This window comes from Erythranthe guttata, chromosome 6 (assembly GCF_056151865.1).
Source record: "Erythranthe guttata isolate IM_541 chromosome 6, IM_541, whole genome shotgun sequence".
In the NCBI taxonomy this organism is placed as follows: domain Eukaryota; kingdom Viridiplantae; phylum Streptophyta; class Magnoliopsida; order Lamiales; family Phrymaceae; genus Erythranthe; species Erythranthe guttata.
In genome coordinates, this window is record NC_142538.1 from 14,174,881 (window position 1) to 14,197,578 (window position 22,698).

Below are 22,698 nucleotides of genomic sequence, written 5' to 3' on the forward strand. Positions count from 1 at the left end.
AATATTATTGTCTCATGCGATAAAATAATTGTTTGAGACAGCAATATTAGTAATATTACTGTTCGGAAAAATAATATTCATAATATTACAGTCCCAAACAGTAATATTACTGTATGAGACAGTTTTTTAGCAGTCAAGACAGTAATATTAATTAAAATAATTTTGTCTAAAAAAAATGCAAAAAAAAACAAAAAAAAAAAGTGAACGCCGGTGACCGACGGTTAATGGCGGTTGACCGGCCGGAAAAAAATTTCAGAAACAAAAAGTTTAGAAAAAAAAAAGCCAATGCTGGAGAACCGTCTGGTCAACGCCAGAATCTTGCTTAAAAAAAATTTCAGAAAAAGAATTATTTTATGAAAAAAAAAAATTCAAAAAATTATTAAAATGGGGGTTAATATGACATATTTGTTTATATTCGGGGTCAATGTGTAATATTAAGAAAGTTAGAGTATAATGGATAGAATTGATAAAAAAAAAATATTATGGAGGGTATTTTAGACTAAAGACATGGGATGGATTTATTTGAAAGACTGTTGTTTTTTTGATACGATTTTCTGTTGGAACCACGGCTGCAATTTGACGATTGATCATGAACTTTGTGGATGAGGCTTGGACTCCATTTTGTTCTCTAATTTTATAGGTAACAAGTTGCTGCAATAAAAACCACGATAATATGGAGATAGGCAAGGTGAGGCGCGGACTAGGTCGCTTTCTTAAGACGAATTTCACGACCCCTTCTCTAATGAGGTGCAAAAAGGTTCCGATCGTGTCGCCTATGGGATACAACAGCCCAGCCTATCTCTCCGGTGTAACTTCACTGAAATTGCACGTTCGAGTGAAGTAGAAGCTTACACCCAACACACAACAAGAGCTCAACATATATGTATATAATATAGATGAAAAGTGTTTGTTTTTCTCTTCTCTCTTCTATCTTGCAAAACCACAAAGTCCCCTTTTTATAGTGTAAAACATGACCACCATAAAACCTCTATTTAATATAGAATTAAAGGAAAATATTGAGGTTTTATGAGACAAAATAATGTCTTTGGAAGTTTCAAAAGTTTGCTCTAAATGACCTCATAAATTGGTCAAATAAAATATTTAATAAAATATTATTTTTATTAAAAAACCCAACATTTTCGATTCTTAATTTTGATACGATTTTCAATTCATAAAAAAAAAATCCCAAAACTTACACAAACAATTCTAGTATATTTATGTCTCTTATATTGATTGGAACAACTGTATGTTTTACGACTTTTGAATTTTATTATAATATCCAATTGTTTATATTAATAGTGATAATGATATTAATACCAGGGTTGAGATTGAGTTGGTTTTATCCACCAACAGATCCCTTACCGATCATATTTTTAAGTGTATAATTAATTTTTAACCGACCTATTGGATCGGTTCGAAAAATTCAACCAACCCATCTATAATGGATCGATTGGTGGTTTCTAATATTATAAAAAGTTGATTGACCGATAATTATCTATCATCCAACTATATTATTAAAATTTATTCAAAATATAAAATAAAGGCCGTGTTTTCTTAAGTGATTATTGAAATTATCAAAATAATTAATATTTTAAATTTTAAAAACAATCAACAAAGGAAAAAAAATGACCTAAATCTTGCATCAGTTTCTTTATGCCCAAGTAGGGGTGGTAAACGAGTCGAGCCGGCTCGACAAAGGCTCGAACTCGAGCTCGAGCTTCGGACGAGCTCGAGCCCAATTTTAGGTGTTCGACAGCTCGCGAGCCGCAAACTGCCTTTTTTCATTTATATATTTATATATATATTATTAGGGAAAATTATACAAAACCGCCTCATCTAGGAAAATGAGTTAAGGAAACACCCCTCCCAAAAATAATTAGAGAAAACCCCCTTAGCTAATATCCCACCTAAATGCTAATTTAATAATTCCCAAACCACCCTTATTAATATTAAATCTCATTTTCATGTTTCGGAACCCTAACCCATTTCATTTGTCGTTCTTTCTTCTCATTATCTCATCTTCTCATCGTCTCGCTTCTCTCTTCTCTCTTCTTTTCTCGACTGAGATTCGGAGGGAAAGCAAGACGTCGACCGATGGTGGTGGTGGTGGAAGAGTATTTGTCGCCGCCTCCCGCCGCCGCGTGAAGGATGGTGACGGATAGTTGATGACGGGGGTTTCCACCGACGACGTTGAAGTTGATGACTGGGGCTCGTCGTCGAGGACGCAGTGGGTTGTCACCTTGAATCGTTTTCTGTTTTTTTTTTTTTGGACATTGAAATGCTAATTTTGTGTTTTTTTTATGAATTATTTATTTTATTCTTGTTATAAATTGGTTGAATAGTCTGGTGTGGCAACGATGTAGTGATAATGGGGAGGTACATTTAGGGTTTTTTGGTGGATCGGGCGGAGGACGGCGCGTGTAGAGAAATTTACGCAGGCTGCAATCTTAATCTACTATGTACATGTTCAATCGTCGATTAAGTTAATCGACTATGCTCTAGTAGTCGATTAAGGTTGATCAACTCCAGTTTTTAATTTTTTGTTTATTGATTGCATAAATCAATTATAATGTTGATATATTTTTTGTTTTTGTAAAATGTAGTTGATTTTGCATTTTTTTGCAGTTATGATTTGTTATTTTTTTTAGCAGATTCTTAATCGACTATGCTCTGGTAGTCGATTAAGGTTGATCGACTCCAATTTTTTATTTTCTTTTTGGATTTTTTGTTTATTGATTCCAATTGTATAAATCAATTATAATATTCTTATATTTTTTGTTTTTGTAAAATATAGTTGATTTTGCATTTTTTGCAGTTTTGATTTGTTATTTTTAGTAGCAGACTCTTAATCGACTATGCTTCATCATAGTCGATTAATATACTGATATTTCTAAAAAAAAAATTAATATACTGACATAGAAAAAAAATGAAAAATAAAGAAAATAAAAAAAAATAAAAATTAAATAATTTCCTTACTCGACTATGCTTCATAGTCGATTTACCTTAATCGACTATGCTTCATAGTCGATTATTAAAACTGATACAGGAAAAAAAAACGGAAAAAAAAACAATAATAAAAATAAATTCGCTGATGACCAGCGCGTGACGCGGTGATGATATGGCGGGCGGGGACAAAACTAGAAAAATAATAGCTGGAAATAGATGTGGCCTTATCTCAAATGGAGAGAAATATTTTTGGCCTCTCTCCGTTAAAAGAAGTAATGAGGGGGTTCCTCAAAGAGCCCCTATATTATTAACTAAATAGTAAATTTGTATAATAATAAATATTTCTAGTATTTAAATAAAAACAAGGGCGAACCACTGTTTTTTTTTGAAAACTTTTTTCCAAAAACACAATAATATATTATATTTCTCAGTTTACAAAAAAGTACATTAAGCTTTTCATTTTATGGAATAATTATTTTTAAATTAAAATAAGAACTTTTGACTTGATAGGGGTAATTTAGTCTTTTCTAGTTTTCTATTCAAGAGGGTTATGTGCTAATTTCATACCATAAGGGGGTCATGTGCAAAATCTCAAAACCACAAGGGGGTTATGTGCATAATTTCATACCATAAGTGGGTCATGTGCAAAATTTCAAAACCACAAGGGAGTTATATGCTTAATTTCATACCATAAGGGGGTCATGTGCAAAATGTCCAAACCACAAGGGGGTTGAGTGCTATTTAACCTTAATATTACTGTCTTGGCTACTAATGAGCCAGTAATATTACTGTTTGGGACAGTAATATTATGAATATTATTTTCCCGAACAGTAATATTATTAATATTATTGTCTAAGACAGTTAAATTACTGTTGGAGACAGTAACTTAGCATCCAAGGCAGTAATATTAATTAAAATAATTTTTTTTAAGAAAAAAAAAAGTTAATTAACAGTTAAATTACTGTCTCCGACAGTTAATAACTGCTGCAGACAGTAATTTAGCAACGAATACAGTAATATTAATTAAAAATATTTTTTTGAAAAATAAAAAAGTTAATTAACAGTTAAATTACTGTCTCCGACAGTTAAATAACTGCTGGAGACAGTAATTTAGCAACGAATACAATAATATTAATTAAAATATTTTTGAAGAAGAAAAAAAAAATCAATTAACAGTTAAATTCCTGTCTCCGACAGTTAAATAACTGCCGGAGACAGTAATTTAGCAGCCCAGACAGTAATATTAATAAAAATATTTTTTTTAAGAAAAAACAAAATTATATAAAAAAAAAATCAACGCCGGAGACCCGGCGGTCAACGGCAGTTGACCGGCCGGAAAAAAATTTCAGGAAAAAAAAAGTTTTTCAAAAAAAAAAAGGTCAACGCCGGTCAACGGCAGCGACCGGCGGTCTCAAAATTGGGGTCAAAATTAAAATTAGGGTTAGAATTGGTTAATTGATGAAATTGGGCTAAATTAGGGTGTAAATCATGAAATTGGAGTTGAATTGGGTTTCAATGAATTGTGGGTAATTTTGGTATATATAAAAGGATTTTCCTTATTTGCAAATAAGTTTGAATGAGCTGGATTTATTTGAAAGACAAAAAAGTTGCATGTCCCTCTTTTAATTAAGTGATATAAAATATTATAATAATAATATAAAAATTAATAAAAATATATAACTATAGTTCATTGTTTATTTTATAATTTTTTTTTTTCATTTTACTATAAATATTTTTTAATAAAAAATAAAATGATTTTAATAAAAAAATAATAAAAAGAAAAAAAAAGAAAACCTAATTGAGCCCGAGCTCGGCTCGTTCACAACCCTATGCCCAAACTTAAACAAAAAGCCCACAAAATCCACTAAGGGCCTGTATGATAGGATTAAGTAGGGCTGGGCATTTGGGATCGGGATTCGGGAACCCGTCCCGTCTCGATCGGAATTTTACTATTTGGGACTAAAACTTCGGGAATTCAGAATTACGGGATTCAGGATCGGAATTAGAAACAAATACGGGATTGAGATTCGGGAATTGGTTCAATCCCAATCGGGATATTTTAATCCCGAATAAAAAAAACTAATAAACACACACACACACACACACACACACACACACACACACAACACACACACACACACACACACACACACACACACACACACACACACACACACACACACACACATTATATAAAAGTTTTTATATATATTGTCAAGGAGATGAGAATACAATATAATATATCGTTTCAACTTATTTTTAAGTTTTTTAAATTTTATTTGTTCCAAGTTTTGTGATAAAAATAAACAGTGCAAGAACAATAGTATGAATATAATATACCAAGTTGATTTAGTTTATAAAATAATACTAATGGAAAAAAAAATGCAATATTTCTTAGTTTTTAGGCAAAATATGGGATTCCCAATCCCAATTCCGAATTCCCGAAATATTTAGGGATACCGATATACCGAGATTTAATAGTATGGGACGGGATTGTGATTTAAAATTTCTATCCCGAATCCCGAAATCCCAAAATCCCAATCCCGAAAATCCCGAATTCCCGAAATCCCGTCCCGAAACATGGAAATATTAATAAGATTCAGTTTCCATGCTTACATAAGTCAAACAAAAACAATAATTTCTATTGAAGAAAGACAAAAAGAAAAAAAAAAGAAAGGAAAAAAAAAAAAAGAAATAGAGGGTAATAAAGTTATATAAATAAATATATAATAATAATAATAAATAAATAAATGAAAACGAATTGAAGTCGAATTGAAGTTGGACCCAAGTCAATCCATCGAGAATGAAGAATTGAAAAGGTTAAAATTGAATTGATTTGTTTTTTTTTTATATATATATTAATAAAATACATATTTGTTATCGAACCGAATTTGATAAATTACAAATTAATAATACTATAAAAGACTGAGGAATCCAAAGTCGAATCAAACAACATCTCCCCAAACACCCTCTTATATATGTAGACCCTAATACCCTATCCGCCACCTTTAATTTACTCTCATACTAAAAAAATAAACTTTTAATTTTCTCCTCTTGATGGAGCAAATCAACTCCGGCTACATCAACAATGTTCTTCTTTACGGTCAAATAATCTCCGACACCAAACGCGATCACCCGGTCCCATCTCAGCCTGAATTCATAATCGGTATCCACTTCTATCTACAACCGATCTCGCAATCTTACGTTGTAAACGTAGATTCGGGAGAGGCGGAGTTAACCGGAAGTTACCCTTACCCTACCGTGGAAGATCAAGTCTTCCTGAAGCTGCGCGATTTCTTACACCATCGGAGGGCAATCGACATCATCAGAGAGAAACTCAACCAATCGTTCATGATCGGGGATGAACTCCTGCTGGAGTGGATCGTGTCGGTGCTCGAGAAAACGAGGGCGATTATCGGGTCCATGCCGGCCGAGCACAACATCGTGTTGGTTGTGTCCCCGGCTAGGTTTAGCTGCCGGTCCGTGTACGATCCCAGGTTGGCGGCATTGGAGGAGGAGGCGGCGGTGGAAGAATATTACGAGGATATTAATTATATGGTTCCTGCGGCGGATGAGTGGATTGATCGGGTCTTGGTGAAGAAGGCGGTGACGGGATATTCTTGTGACGATGATTTCGGGACTTGTACGGTTTGCTTGGAGGGATTTTCCAACGAAGCTTATTCGATGCCGTGCGAGCATTATTTTCACGGAGATTGCATCCGGGAGTGGCTGAGGACTAGCCACTACTGCCCCGTTTGCCGTTACGAGATTCCGACGATGACGACGACGATAGAGATTTTGTATTGATTAAATTTTTTTCGGCTGGAGATTTGTTATTTGTTTAGAATTCTAATTAACTCCTGGGACTAGGAAGAAAGTGTACGTAGTTCTTTTCAGATTGATCAATAAATTATGTTTTTATTGCATCTTTAGATTTAACCCTGTACAAATGATTGAATTTAATTTATGATATTTTTTATAAAAAAAGACACTTATTATTTCTAAATAAATTTACCATAAAAAAAAGGATATAGAGAAGGTTGAAGTTGAGCTGGGAAGGACTCATAGATATTTCCAAAGAAAATTACCAACAATAAAGGTTGAATTGGACGAAATTAGGACTCTTTATATAAGTTATATTATAAAAGGCATGAATTGGTCGTTTAATCGGTGTGATGGTAATTAATTGAAAATATCAATTTTTCATATATAATTAACATAAATAAAATACAGCATAAATTCATTTTTCTATTACAAGTCCAATTGCTTTTATCGGATTCAAAAAAGAAAACCTAGATTTGAAAACTATTTTTTACTACTAATGTTTGACATGCGTCCAAGGTTTGATCGTCTCAAACCGCCTACAGGTCAAAATCTAATATTTCAAAAATTTACACCAAACTCGTGAAGGTATTGGATCGCCTCCACCTCGTAGGCCGATTAATTGGCCGTCTCGACCGATATTTAGAACAGTGAATATAACACATTATAAATTTGAGGATGTATGTATCTATTAGGCATTGAAAAGGTTTTCTTTCTAAAAAAAGGGTGAATTACAACCACCCCTGAGTTATAGTCAAATTACGAAAACCCCCCTCTTGTTTGGGTAACTACAATCACTTCCTCAACTATAAAATTTCTTACACGTCCACACTTGCAGTTTCAAATTTAGTGGAATCTTCGAGATTATATTGAATACTGTCACTTTTTTACCCGTTTTATCTAGGGTTGTTCATGGGTCGGTTTTACCCGACAACCGACCCATTATCGGCCCGACAATTGCGGCCGATAATTACCCATCAACCGACCCGTTCTGGTCGGGCCGATAATATCAACCGACCCATGCATAGTCGGGTCGGTTATGGTTTCTGAAATATTGAAAAGTCGGTTGGCCGATATTACCCGACCAACCGACATTTTTTTTTTTTTTTCTTTCTAGCCTTTTGACTCTACATTTAATTTTTGGGCAATAATGTTTGAGTTTTTGGGAGATGCTAATATTTAGAATGTGTTTTTGTATTTGAAGTAGTTGAATAATTGAATCAGACCTTTTTTTTTTCAAATATTAGAATCTCATTGATTGTCCAGGAAGAATTCTCGTTCTTTTTTTTTTTTTTTTTTTTTTTTTTTTGTATATTTTTTTGTATATCTCACATTAAACAAAGATCAAAGAAGCCAAACAAGAAGAAACGAGCCAGAATATATCTATAACATAAATATGTGGGATTCTTTATATTTGTTAGAATATTATTTATGAGTGAAAAAAAAATGAAGTTTTTCTCGAGAATTATTTAATGAGAATAGTATTTTTTTTTCCTCATAAATTGAAAATCTGATTTTTTTTTAATGTGGCCGATATCGACCGATAATTTGCAACCGAACTGTTTCGGCAACCGACAAAGTCGGTTGCCAACCGTTACCCGACCCACAATAGTCGGGCCGGTAATAGTTTTGCATATTTAGAATAGTCGGTTGGTCGGGTCGGGCCGATAATCGGCCGATATTCAACCGACCCGACCCATGAACAACCCTAGTTTTATCACATTCGAACTCCACATTTTGAAGCTAAATGATCATAATATGTGTTTTTTGGCTTGTATATATATATCAGATTGTGACGCATCAAAAAATTTATTTTTAAACAAAATGAGTACACACTAGAGCACATTCCACGAAATCTAGATGATTGTCTTGAATTTGACGTCTTAAGGGTGGAGGTGTAAGAAAAAAATATAGTTGAGGGGGTATATATAATTATCCAAACAAGAAAAGTTTTTTCGTAAATTGACCATACCTCAGCGGTGGTTGTAATTTACCCAAAAAAAAAAGATCAAGGAGCTTTTTCTTTCTAAAAAGAAAAGATTAAGGGGCTTGTAGTCATTTCTCAATTTTACAGGGAACTATTTGTCACCATAACTATTTTATTGAGGTTAAAATTGCCATTTACTCCAAAATTTCCTATTTTGGCAGATTTGTTTCTTTTTAATAACGGTCCTGTCCTTAAAAAACTTAATAATGTGATAGAATAAAAATTGTATCTATATAATATATAAATTGAAACCCTCATACTCTAGAATTTCTAGAATTACGACATGTGTCATCCATGTAAGTATCCATGTAGGAATCCTATTCATCGCCTATGTGTCAATATCAATTTAATTCATTTGAATAAATTATCAAATATCTTATATCCTAATATAACTTATATCATAATTTTACTATTTATGGCTTCCAATATTTACGCCATTACATATCAACTATTTAAGGGAAATATATTACTCATATATTTAATATATTTTAATATGAAGCTAATTAAGAGATAATTATTTAATGATATAATATAATTAAGGCAATTATTTAATTGCATCCAAGGACTATTTTTACTGAATATTAATATGAAGCTAATTTGTATATTAATTAAGACTTTTGGATTATTTTAAATATCATTTACGTGATTTTTTTTCATTCGAACCCTATTTTATTTTTGAACTCCAACATCTTTTTTTCAAAATTCTCATAATTATTTTATTTTATTTTATTTCTATTAATGTTCTAATTTATGGTAATAATTTAATTAACATTTAAGGTACAGTTCAATCTATTTTTGTTTAATATTTTCTCATATTCTTTAAATATGGAACATAATTATCCAATTTTTTAATATATCTATTTTTTAGGAATTTGATGATTATGCTACAACTATCATTGATTATATATTACATAAAACCATAATTTTTTTATTGATTTAACCATAAGGAAATCATCAATCAATCCGTAAAAAAATCTCCATTAATAATTACCTAATTATATTAATATTAATAAGAATATAATAGCCTAATTTATCTAAATCTACAAAGATCTTCTTACATTTCATCCAAAACACTATAAATACTCCATCATTTTCATTCATCCACATCATCGGCGCACCAAACCATACTATAGTTTGTAAGTTTTTTTTTTTCGTTGTTTCGTTTGATTTTCTTAGTCTATTAAATATTTTATCTTCCTTCTAATATTATTATGTTGTTCATATTGATATTTTTTACAATGTTATTCGTTGTTCTTCTATTATTATTATGTTGTTCTTCTTGATATTTTTTTAATTCACTGTTGTTATTTTCGTTTGATATATCCTCTCATTCTATTAATATTCGGGTCGTCATTATATTATTCTTTTTGATAATTTTTTCAATGTTATTCGTTTGTTGTATTTTTTTCCTTTATTGGTTGCTATTTTTTATTGATATTGTCATATATTATCATTTGATCTTCGTGTTATATAGATATTGAAATTGTTATTTTGATAATGCTTATTTTGCATTGTCTTATGTTTTATAACGTTTTTATTATAATTTTTTGTTGTTCGTTCTTTTGATGCTGTAGATATATGGATATCATCAAGGTGCGTGTAATAGATACAATGTAATTCAAAAATTGTATCATTTATAATATGGTATTTTTATGTCTTTCGATACGGGTCAACTTTATTTTGTTAAATCATATTTTGTTTATGGTGAAAATTCGTAAACAAATTTGTTTTAAATTTCTGATTCATTTTATTTATGTTATTTGCTTTGTTAACATTTTTTTATTCCACCATATTTTATTTCATTTGAACGCTTAGTTGTTCTTGATGATTTCGTTGTTATTTTGTCATTCTTGATATTAATTTTTCATTATTAGTTGTTATTTTGTCATTCTTGATATTAATTTTTCATTATTATTCATTGTTGTTTGTTTTCAATGTATTGTTGTTTCCTTAATATTTTGGCATTTCGTTGTTCTTATTTTTTATTGGTATACACTTTTATATGTTCTTATTGTTGTTTTTATGTTATTCTTGATATTTCACTTTTGTTTTCATTTTTTAATTCATTTTTTTGTTATTAGTTGGCCGTATCTTTGTATTAGTTTATAAATGACTTTTAATAGTTTCCTTTGATCATCTTATTTATTTTCCATTGGTTTCATTTGAATTATTTATTTTTTATTTGATTGATGTTGAATACACATAGATATCATATCGGTGTATATAATATGCGGTAACATCGGAATAAAACGTCAAATTGCAATGATAGCAAAGATTGCTGCTCATAATGTTATTAAATCCATGAATATAATAGTCACAACGTGCTAAATTTTTTGTAGAGACTCATGGAGGTAACATACACAATTTTACTATTGTTTTTTTTTTTTTTTGAGTTTTCGAATCCATTAATGAATTAGGACTTGATTTTCGATGTAATCACATTAATTATCATATTTATCTTTATCAATTTTTAATTTTGTTTTGCTTTTTTTGTTGTATAATTATTGCCATCACATAACTATTTTTATTAGATAGTAATAAAAAAGAAAAAGTCAAAGTATTTTGTTTGTTTAGTAAATTGATAAATAAAAATACCCTGTATTTTTAACAATTAAGTTATTAGGGGTCTTAGGATACAGGTCCCTGGTGACAAAATTTATCTATATAATATATAAATTGAAACCCTTATAGATTAAGAAATCGACATGTGGCATATCTATGTGGCATCCTACTCATATCCTACGTGGAATTAATTATTCCATATACTTATACAAAGTCTTCATTAATTGTAAATCTTCATTATTTGGTAACATTTTTAATGCATATTTCCAAAATTATTAAAAAATTAAAACATTTCCTTATAAAATTTGCCATAATTTAGAAACTAATATTATGGCAATATAATTAGTTATTTTAATATAATTCGTTACATTAATATTAACTAATCTTTTAAATTTACAAATTATAAATATTTTTAAACTAATTATAAATATGGAGTGCGAAATATTGTAATTAAAAATAGAAATGTAATTATATCTTATATATATAATATATATTTATATATGAAATGAACTTTATATTATTTTGTAATATACTAAAATTATTTATCAGATTATTATTTGAAAAACTCAACCCGACATAAAATCAATTATTCGAATTTGTGTATTAGATGGTGTCGATTTTTTCAGTATAGATATTTTGAATCCCATCAATTTGCATTGATTTTAATATGCGTCAAATATATATATATATATATATATATATATATATATATATATATATATATATATATATATATATATATATATATATATATATATATATATATATGTGTGTGTGTGTGTGTGTGGGTGTGTGCACGGTTGTTGAGGATGATTTTAATCACTTGATTTGATTTTTTCAATTAAATTTTATATGTTTGGCTTTATTTTACATACGGATTTTGTGCGTGTGCTGAAATGATAATTAATTAAATCCACAAAATGAAATTTAATGTAATTGAATACCATGGTAAATAAATGCACAATAACGTAAATTGTAATACTATAAATATGGCAAATAAAATAAACCATATAAGAATCTTATAGTTAACCATATTAACTATAATTTTGGTCAAATATTAACCATATAATTTCATGATCTACTTTCATTAATTATTACAATAAATTACAGTTTCCTTAATATCCTTTCATTAACTTATTTAGTATGTTAAATTTAAGTATAAATACTCTTGATCCTAACTCATTCATCTCATTCTTCTTTCACACGTTTTGTTATAATCACATCAAACCACGGTATTTGCCTAACAGTTTGTTCTTTCGCCTTTTTGTTTTGCAATTGTATTTTAGTTTTCTTAATCTTTCGGCATGTTGATCGGAAACATGTCATTTGTTGTCTATTGTTTATTCTTTTATCTGTTGAAATATATACATATATATATAACAATCTAACTCATGTTTTTGTTTTTGTTTATTGAAAACTCATTGATGGCATTGTCTATGTCATATGCAGCTACATCGGCAAGAGAGAAATCATGTAACATTGTGTATCCTGCAAAGATATGATCAATATTTATGGTATGGATGTATTTTTACAAAATTTTATCTTTGTTTTTCCATCTTTTGATTATACATGCGATGATTGTAAATTTTATTTCGACAAGGAAAAAGTTAAGGTTAATGAAGTTGAGTATGTAATAAAAACTAAAAAAATCGAGTATTTCTTGATTTATAATAGAGATTCATATATATTTTATTCAATGTATTTGAATAAATTTTATTTTATATTTATAGCCAAAAAACTTTTTTAACATGTTTTGCAAATTATTTGTCTTTCTTTAATTTTTTTCGGTATTATTATGTTTTACATGTACTTTTATTATTTCCTATAATAAATTGTTTTATGCTTATTTAAACATATACATGTTTTTAGTCTAACATGTTATTTGTTATTTTTGTATTTTTTAGATACATAAATAACATCAACATATGTGTTATGTATGGCGACATCGTGCATCGAAGCATTGGAAAGAATTTTGTGAATCTCTTATGAATTGTTCGGGGAAAAATATTCATTTATTTTCGTTCCTATAAAGAAGTGATGAATGTATAAAAATCTAACCAATTTTTTTTTTAAATATTGTTTCATTACATTCATTTAATATATATATATATATATATATATATATATATATATATATATATATATATATATATATATATATATATATATATATATATATATATATAATTCCGCCATTTAAGGTTTTATATATGTGATTTTATAATGTACATTACAAATTGCATCCCCTATTTCTTTTTATATTTTGGAATATTCATTGTTTACGGCTTTCTTTTTATCTGTTTCAATTTATTACATTGAAATGTGGACTAATGTTAATAATGTATCATCTCTAAATTAATAGGGGCAATTTGTTATAGAAACTCTTCTATATTATAATTTATGTGTGCATATTCAAATTAAAAATTTTATGTTCTAATAAATTAATAATATTTATTGTGGCAAAAATACCCTTAGTTAAAATCAAATTAAATCCCAAAAAATCTCTTATCAAAACAAATTCCAAAAAATCTCACTTCCAAATATTAACTAAAAAGTTAAATTAATTCATAAAAGAAATATACAACTTATTTTACAACCTCATACTCTAAAAACGCTACTGATGACTCCGGGAACTGTGACGCTACCTGCGACACCAATGACTCTGTGAACTGCAAATAGCAAACTAAAAATTAAATTTTGTATTATTGAATTGCAAACAACGAAATACCTATGATTTCGTCAAGTGCAAACAGCGAACTAAAAAAATTCTGAATTTGCATTATTAAATTGCAAACAAAAAATTAACTATGACTTCACCAAATGCAAACAACAAACTGAAGAAAAAAATTCCGCAGAAGTTGCATTATTGAATTGCAAGCCATAAACTACCTATGACTGAAAAAGAAAATCATCATCATTAAAAACACCAGCAAAAAAAGTTGTTTATGGAACACGTTGCAAACAGCAAAAACACTAAACAAAATGTTTGTAAAATATAACTTAAGGCGTACCTTGCAAATTGTAAACCAGAGGAATCGAATCTCAACACCAAACGCAATTCTTCAAACAACAGGCGAAGTTAAACCAACCTGCAAACGGAAATTGCTAACAACAAACGATGGGAAAGTTCTACATACGGGAGACACAATGCGAATTTTGTCTAGAATTTTGGATTTTTAATTTTTTTTAGGATAGGGGAGCAGATGTTTGTTGTCCTCTTAAATTCTTTCACCAAGAAATTATCTCATAATCTAAAAACATCCCTGTTTTTCCTTCTCTACAATATTTCTTCATAAAAAAATAAAGAAAAAGAAAAAAAAAAAAAAAAGGAGAGAGAAGAAGAGAGAGAGAGAGAGAGAGAGAGAGAGAGAGAGAGAGAGAGAGAGAGAGAGAGAGAGAGAGAGAGAGAGAGAGAGAGAGAGAGAGATGAGGGATTAAATATAGGGTGAGAGGAACATGAGATTGGAAAGTATATATGAGATTTGTTTCTTATGAATTAAGGGTGTTTATGTCCATGTACTGATTATTTAATTTTATTTCTATTATTTTTTTTGTCCAAGAACATATGCATATATTCATCTAGCAACTATGATCTCTATCTATATAAGTCCAAAATAAGAGGTGTCTAGCAAATTTCCCCAAATTAATATAGTAATTTCATGTTAATTTATAACTTTAATCACATTTCATGTCTGCTATAAATGTGTTTACTATTTTAAAAATGAAAATATACAAATAATTACAATTATCTATTTTTTTCTTTAATAAGTGCATTTTTAATTTATTTACAAAAATCGTAAAATATTTCAATATAATTTTCACAAACCAACAAAAATTTGAATGAATAGATTATTAGATATCAATATTTGGACTCTGTTTAATTTTTCAATGTTTTCCATATTTTATTTATAGGTAAATTACAGGTACCTCTGACGTAAAAATAAATGTCTTACAAATCCCTATAATATTGGTAACTATATATATCCACCTGAGCTATTTATTCATCTTACAATTACACCCTTATAACTTATGAGTAATGAAATATTGAAAGTTTCATAGAATATACATTATGAATTTTCAAATATACTTCGAGGTAGTAAATGTAATATATCCACAAGGGTGTAAATGTAATATTTTTTTTACCGCATGGGTACCTGTAATTTACCCGTTGTTTGTTTGTTTAATAAAAATGTAATTTAGATAATTCATTCATTCCGTTAAGGTCCATAACATATTGTTACTTTTAGGGGTATTTGTAATTAACAATGCCACATGTTTTTGTTAGACCATTTTTTATGTTTTTTTTTATATTCTTACCTCTATGCAATGGTAGTAGCAAAAACCAATTGAAATATTCACTTCGTCGACCAATTTATTTTTGTCCATTTATTTATTGTATATAGAAGTAATTCGTATTAGTATTAGTATTAATATTAGTGTTAGGATTAGGATTAGGATTAGAAATACGATTTCGATTACGATTTCAATTAGATATAATTATAATTAGCATTAGGATTATGATTAGATTTATTATTAGTATTATAATTAGGATTGGGATTAACATTAGCATTAGTATATTATAATTATTATTAACATTAGTATTAGTATATTATAATTATCATTAGCATTAGCATTTTATGATTATATGATTCACATTAGCATTAGCAGTATAAATAGGATTAGCTTTACGATTCTGATTAGAATTAGAATTAACATTAGTATTATGATTATGATTAGTATTACGATTAATATTATGATTTGGATTAACATAAACATTAGCATTACAATTAGCATATCTGGATTAGGATTAGCATTAGCATTAACATTAGCATTAGCATTAGCATATTAGGATTAAAATTACCATTAACATTAGAATTACGATTATGATTAGGATTAGAATTTGTATTAACATTGTGATTAGAACTAGGAGTATGATTACGATTAGCATTAGCATTATAATTGGCATCAACATATTAGGATTATGATTAACGTTAACATTTCCATTACCATAAGCATTAGTATTAAAATATTAGGATTATGATTAACATTAGCCCTAACATTAGCATTAACATTTTAGTATTATTGTGTTGGGATTAGCATTAAATTTAGCATTAGCAGATTATGATTAACATTTGTATTAGCATTAATATTAGGATTAAGATTCACAGTAACATTAGCATATTAGTATTAACATTAACATATTAGTATTAACATTACTATTAGCGTATTAGTATTAGTTTGAGTGTTATGATTAGGATTAGAGCTAGGATTATGGGTATGATTAGTAGTAGTATTAATCTAAGATTATGGTTATTATTAGGATTAGAATTTGGATTATATAATTAGCATTTAACATTAGCCTTAATATTAACATTAACATATTTTAATTAGTAGATTAAGATTAGCATTATCGCATTATGATTAGCATTAGCTACATCATTAACATTAACATTAGATATATGATTAGCATTAGCATTAAAATATTAGTATTAACATTAGCGTGTTAGTATTAGCATTATCATTAACGTATTATTATTAATATTAGTGACAGTGTACTTATTAGGAGTATGATTAGTATTAGGATTAGGCTAAAGAATGTGATTAATATTATGAATAGGATTTGGATTAGCATTAGCATTAACATTAGCATATTATAATTATGATGAGCATCAGCATTATGTATTATAATTATGATTCGCATTAACATTAACATTAACATTAACATTAGTATTAGAATTAGGATTAGCATTAGGATTGAAATAGGAATTAGAATTAGAATTAATTTTACCATTAGGATTAGTATTAGGTTTAAGCTGATGATTAGGATTAACATTACCATTACATTAGCATGTTAGGATTAGAATAAACATTAACATTAACATTAAATTAGAATTACGATTAGTATTAGCATTATAATTATAATTAATATTAAAATTATTATTAGCATCAACATATTAGGATTATGATTAATATTAGCATTAGCATTACCATGAGCATTAGAATTAATATATTAGGATAACGATTAGCATTAGCATTATCCTTAACATTAGAAACGTGATTAGGATTATGATTGGGATTAGTATTAACATTATCTTTAGCATTATTGTTAACCTTAGCATATCAGTGTTAGCATTAGCATAATACTATTAGTAAATTACAATTATAATTAGCATTAGTAGATTATGATTAGCAGTAATATCAGAATTATGATTAACATTAGTATTAACGTTACCATTAGCATTATCATTAGTGTGTTATTATTAGTAATAGTGTTAGGACTAGGATTATAATTATGATTATGATTATGATTAGTATGAAGATTAGGCTAATGATAATGATTAATACTAGGGTCATAATTTGGATTAGGATTAACATTAGTATTAGTATTAGCATATTATAATTGTCATTAATATTAGCATAGTAGGATTTGCATATTATAATTGTCATTGGCATTAGGCATTGGAATATCAGTATTAGGAAATTATAATTATCATTAGCATATTAGTATTAACATTACCATTTGTATTATCATTAGAGTATTAATATTAGTAATAGTGTTATGATTAGAACTTGGATTGTAATTATGATTAGTATTAGCATTTATCTAAGGATTATGATTAATATTATGATTATCAGTATCATTAGCCTTAGTATTAGCCTATTGGTATTAGCATCAACTTATTATTATTAGCATATTACGATTAACATTAACATTAGCATTGGTAGATTATGGTTAGCATTAGCATATTATTATTATCATTACCATTAGCATTTTATTAGTGTATTATTATTAGTAATAATATTAATAATAGTTGTTATGTAGGATTAGGGTTATGATTATGATTAGTATTAGGATTAGATATAGCATTGTGTTTAATATCTGGATTATGACTATGATTAACATTAGCATTAGCATATTATATTTATCATTAACATTAGTATATTAAGATTATGATTAGCATTAGTATTAGGAGTAGGATTAGAATTACCATTAGGATTATAATTAGCATTAACCTTACCATTGGCATTCGAATTAGTATTAGCATTCACATTCACATTAACATTAGCATAGCATTGGCATTAATATTAGCATTAGCATTAGCATTGGCATTGGCATTAGCATTAGCATTAGTATATTAGTATTAGTATTAGTATTAGTATTAGTATTAGTATTAGTATTAGTATTAGTATTAGTATTAGTATTAGTATTAGTATTAGTATTAGTATTAGTATTAGTATTAGTATTCGTATTATTATTAGTATTAATATTAGTATTATTATTAGTATTAGTATTAGTATTAGTATTAGTATTAATATTAGTATTAGTATTAGTATTAGTATTAGTATTAGTATTAGTATTCGTATTAGTGTTAGTGTTAGCATTAGTACTAGCAAATTAGTACTAGCAATAGAGGTGGCATGGATATGTCGCAATGTCGAGAGTTAAGAGTAGATGTGGCATAAAGATACTCATCAAGTCGGAATCTAGGCTCTGATGTTAATTGCAATATTGTCTACAAGGAAGCTTTTCAGGGAATATGAATTTAGATCATACAAAATGTACATTGTGATTCAAATACACATTTTTTTTTTATTATTTATATGAATAATTGTATTTTTTCTTACACTTTTATGTTATCATTTATGTTTCAGTAATGCATATTACTGATTGCATATGAACAACAAAAAATGAGCAGGTTACTCGCAAGGTATTAGATGAGTTATAGGTGATGTCATGTTATAAAACACTTTCTGATAATTAAGTTTCATGTTAAGGATCAGAGTGCATCAGATGAGATAATTGTAATAATTGGGTTAACTGATATATCTTTTTTGCACCCATTAATGAAAGTGTCAGTTTTGTGAATAATCATTTTTTGTCGATCATACCTGGAGTGGAGAAGGTCTATTTCAGCTCCAATAGTATGTGCAATGAGGAATTATTATCGGATGTTAACGCAAAAATATATTCTCCGGAGTTTCTCAACACCATATCATGCACCGGAATTCCACCACATAAGTTGACATTGAAAAAAAGTGTTCCCGTTATGCTCATCAGAAATATTGATCAGGTCAGAGGATTGTGCAATAGAACAAGGTTTCAAGTTATTAATATTACTCATTTGTAGGTAATTATACTACGAACTTGCTATGGACTCCGCCCACTATATTTTATGAAGGTAATCTTTTTACAGTGATTTTATGCCATTAAACAGTTATATTGGTATTCCTTTGGTAATAATTTACCTATTTTTGTATGATCATGTACAACATATGCAGATCAGTTGCATTGTATTGAATTTGTTCCATGCGCTTAGGGCGGTTGGTATGAAACAAAATAACATTGATTGTTTGGATCAAATTCAAAATTTCAACGTTCATATATCATTATGGTTGTACAAATTTGGGACCAATGATATATTCGTTCTTATTGTGAGGAAATTAAACTTTCAATATTTAGTTTTTTTCATTTATTCCGGCTTATTTCATCTCTTATACCATACAAATTAGTTTTTTTTTTTTTAATATTTTCTACTTCTTTGTATTACATATCAATAATTGATCTTACTATTTTGAGAACCTTTTTATTACTCAATATTTTATTTACGATGAATACCCCGTGCATCGCACGGGTGTAGTACTAGTTATATTAGAATATAATAATGAACTGAATATTATTAATACATAAGTTGATGTATACGTATGCTTAATATATAAGAAATATATTTTAATATCTTATGACTTAGACACGGCCACGGGCCGGTTTTGGGCCCGGAACCGGCCCGGAACCGGCCCGTTGACGGCCCAAACCGGCCCGTTGACCGAGTGAACCGGCCCGGACCCGTGAACCGGCCCGTCCTACACGGGACGGGCCCGGTTCTCAGAAATGGTGAACCGTGAACCGCCGGGCCGGCCCGGCGGTTCACCCGGATTTAAAAAAAAAAAAAAAAAAAAAATTCAAAAAAAAGGCAAAAACGGCTAGTGAACCGGCCGTTTTTGCTTTTTTTTTTAATTTTGTTTCCCCCCCAATTTTTCCTATAAATACCCTCACACCCCAAATTTGCTTTTTTTTGAATTTTTTTTGCCCCCCAATTTTTCCTATAAATACCCTCACACCCCAATTTTTTCTATAATTTACTTATTCATCAAATATTTCAAACTTGTGCTTCTAAATTGACTTTTCATTTCTTTCCTTTTCCCTTTTCTATTTAAAAGTACTTCTTTTAATTTACTTATTCATCAAATATTTCAAAAAAAAAAAAATTCATAATTTCCGGGCCGACCCGGAACCGGCCCGGATAGGCCCGGAACCGGCCCGAACCGACGGGCCGGCCCGGCCCGCTGAACCGTCCATACTACGGGCCGGTTCCGGTTCCGAAAAATGTGAACCGTGAACCGGTTTCAACCGGCCCGTGGCCGTGTCTATTATGACTGAAAGCCTAAGAAATTATAAATTGAGATAGAATGGGGCAAATGAGGAATTGCTAATGTGAAAACAAAATTCTCATCTTCTCATCTTCTAAAAGCCACAAAAATCGTTTTTCGTTTGCTTCCATAGACCCATAAAACATCAATATTCAAAACCCTCATAACTCAACAAACCTTTAAAGTATGACAATTATGCAATCAAGAGACATTAAAACAGAAAATTCTACGGTGGAAGAACCCGAAGAGGTATGCATTTATGTATATATTTTTAGCTAGATTATCTTTTTTCAAAAAATTCCGGACAGACACGATTCGACATTTGCAGGTCGAATTTTGTACCCGAAAAGTGACATTGAGATGTCGATATATGTGCAACAAAATCGACATAATGAGTCTGATGTCGATTTTGTTGTATAACTATCGACGCCTTAATGTTGATTTTTAGGTACAAAATTCGACATCTCCTTATGTCCATTCCCTTTGCATTATGTCTAAGCTACATGTTACATTATTTTTCGATATTGTGTTGTCTATTACGGCTGTCTCAGTTTTAAAAATTTTTCCCACTTATTCTTTTGAAGATTGAACAAAATATGGATTACTCTAGTGAATTTACCAACCACATTACCTTTTCAACAAGGGGTTTGCAGCGGCGGAGGTGCTTTCGCGACGGGGAAGGGTTTTCACAGGGTGGGGGTTGTTGGTCTGCGTTTACGTTCTTTTTCTTTTTCCTTTTTTTTTTTTGGTTTTGCAAATATTTGTTCTATATTTGATCTTGCAGCAACAAACTAAGACAATTTAACTAATTGGTATACTTGTCATCTCATGGTTTTCATCTTATTAGTAAAATACGGATTTTTCTTGGTCTTCTTTTTAGTTGGTCTTCCACTTAGAGAAAGGAATACTTCGAATAGCCACAACCTTTATTTTATCGTATAGCATAGGGAGCAAATTTTCAACCGATGGCCTGTTAATATGAGAAAATCAGATGCCATTATATGAATGACACGTGGAAATATTAAATAAAAAGTAGGACTTATCAATGCCCTCTTAAGTCTTACTCCCTCCATCTCATATTATATGTCGTTTTGGATGGTTGCCGCATACTAAGAAACTCAATAAATATGTATAAGTTAACCAAAAATAACATGGTAAATACTAAAATACCCTTGTCCTTAATTATTTTTTAATTAATTAATTAAGAATGATAAGTGGCAAAATTGATAAAATGCAATTAATGTTTTATTTGAACTCTAAAATAAAACGAATTATTTGGAACAAAAAAAATCACCCAAAAAAGACAAATAATATGAGAAGATGAAATAATTGGTACCGTCATTATATAGAATTCCTTAACTGCGATACTTAAGGCTCTGATTGGTTCATAGAACTACGGAAAATAGTTTTCCACAAAATCATTTTCATCAACATTTTTCCTATTAATCAAACACAATTAAAATTTCAAAAGTTCTTGATTTTCTTTTCATTTTCCTTTGCATTTTCATTTTTCTTATTTTAAAATACATGAACTTATCAGAGCTAGACTTTAGAATTTGGAAACTTCTGTCCATTAATTTTTTTCCCTTTATTCTTTAAATAATTTCTTTTAGGATTAAATACACTTTAAACCCCTGTACTATAACCAGTGTCGTATTTACCTCCCTAAACTTTCAAATGTGACGAAATGACCCCTCCTTTTAGCAGTCAACCACTCAAGTTCTGACTCCGTTAAATTTTATTTCGCAATTACTTTTATACCCTTACCTAGTGAATAGGTTTCGTGACCATTTCTTTGTGACGATCCAATCATCATTTTGGGATGTAAATCAATTTTCCCATAATCATTATTTATGTTGAATGTATTGCACTGATTAAAGTTACGGTAGTTTACCACAATCAATAAAATTTAGGGTAAATTCCACTTTACCCCCTTTACTTTGGCTGGATATCAT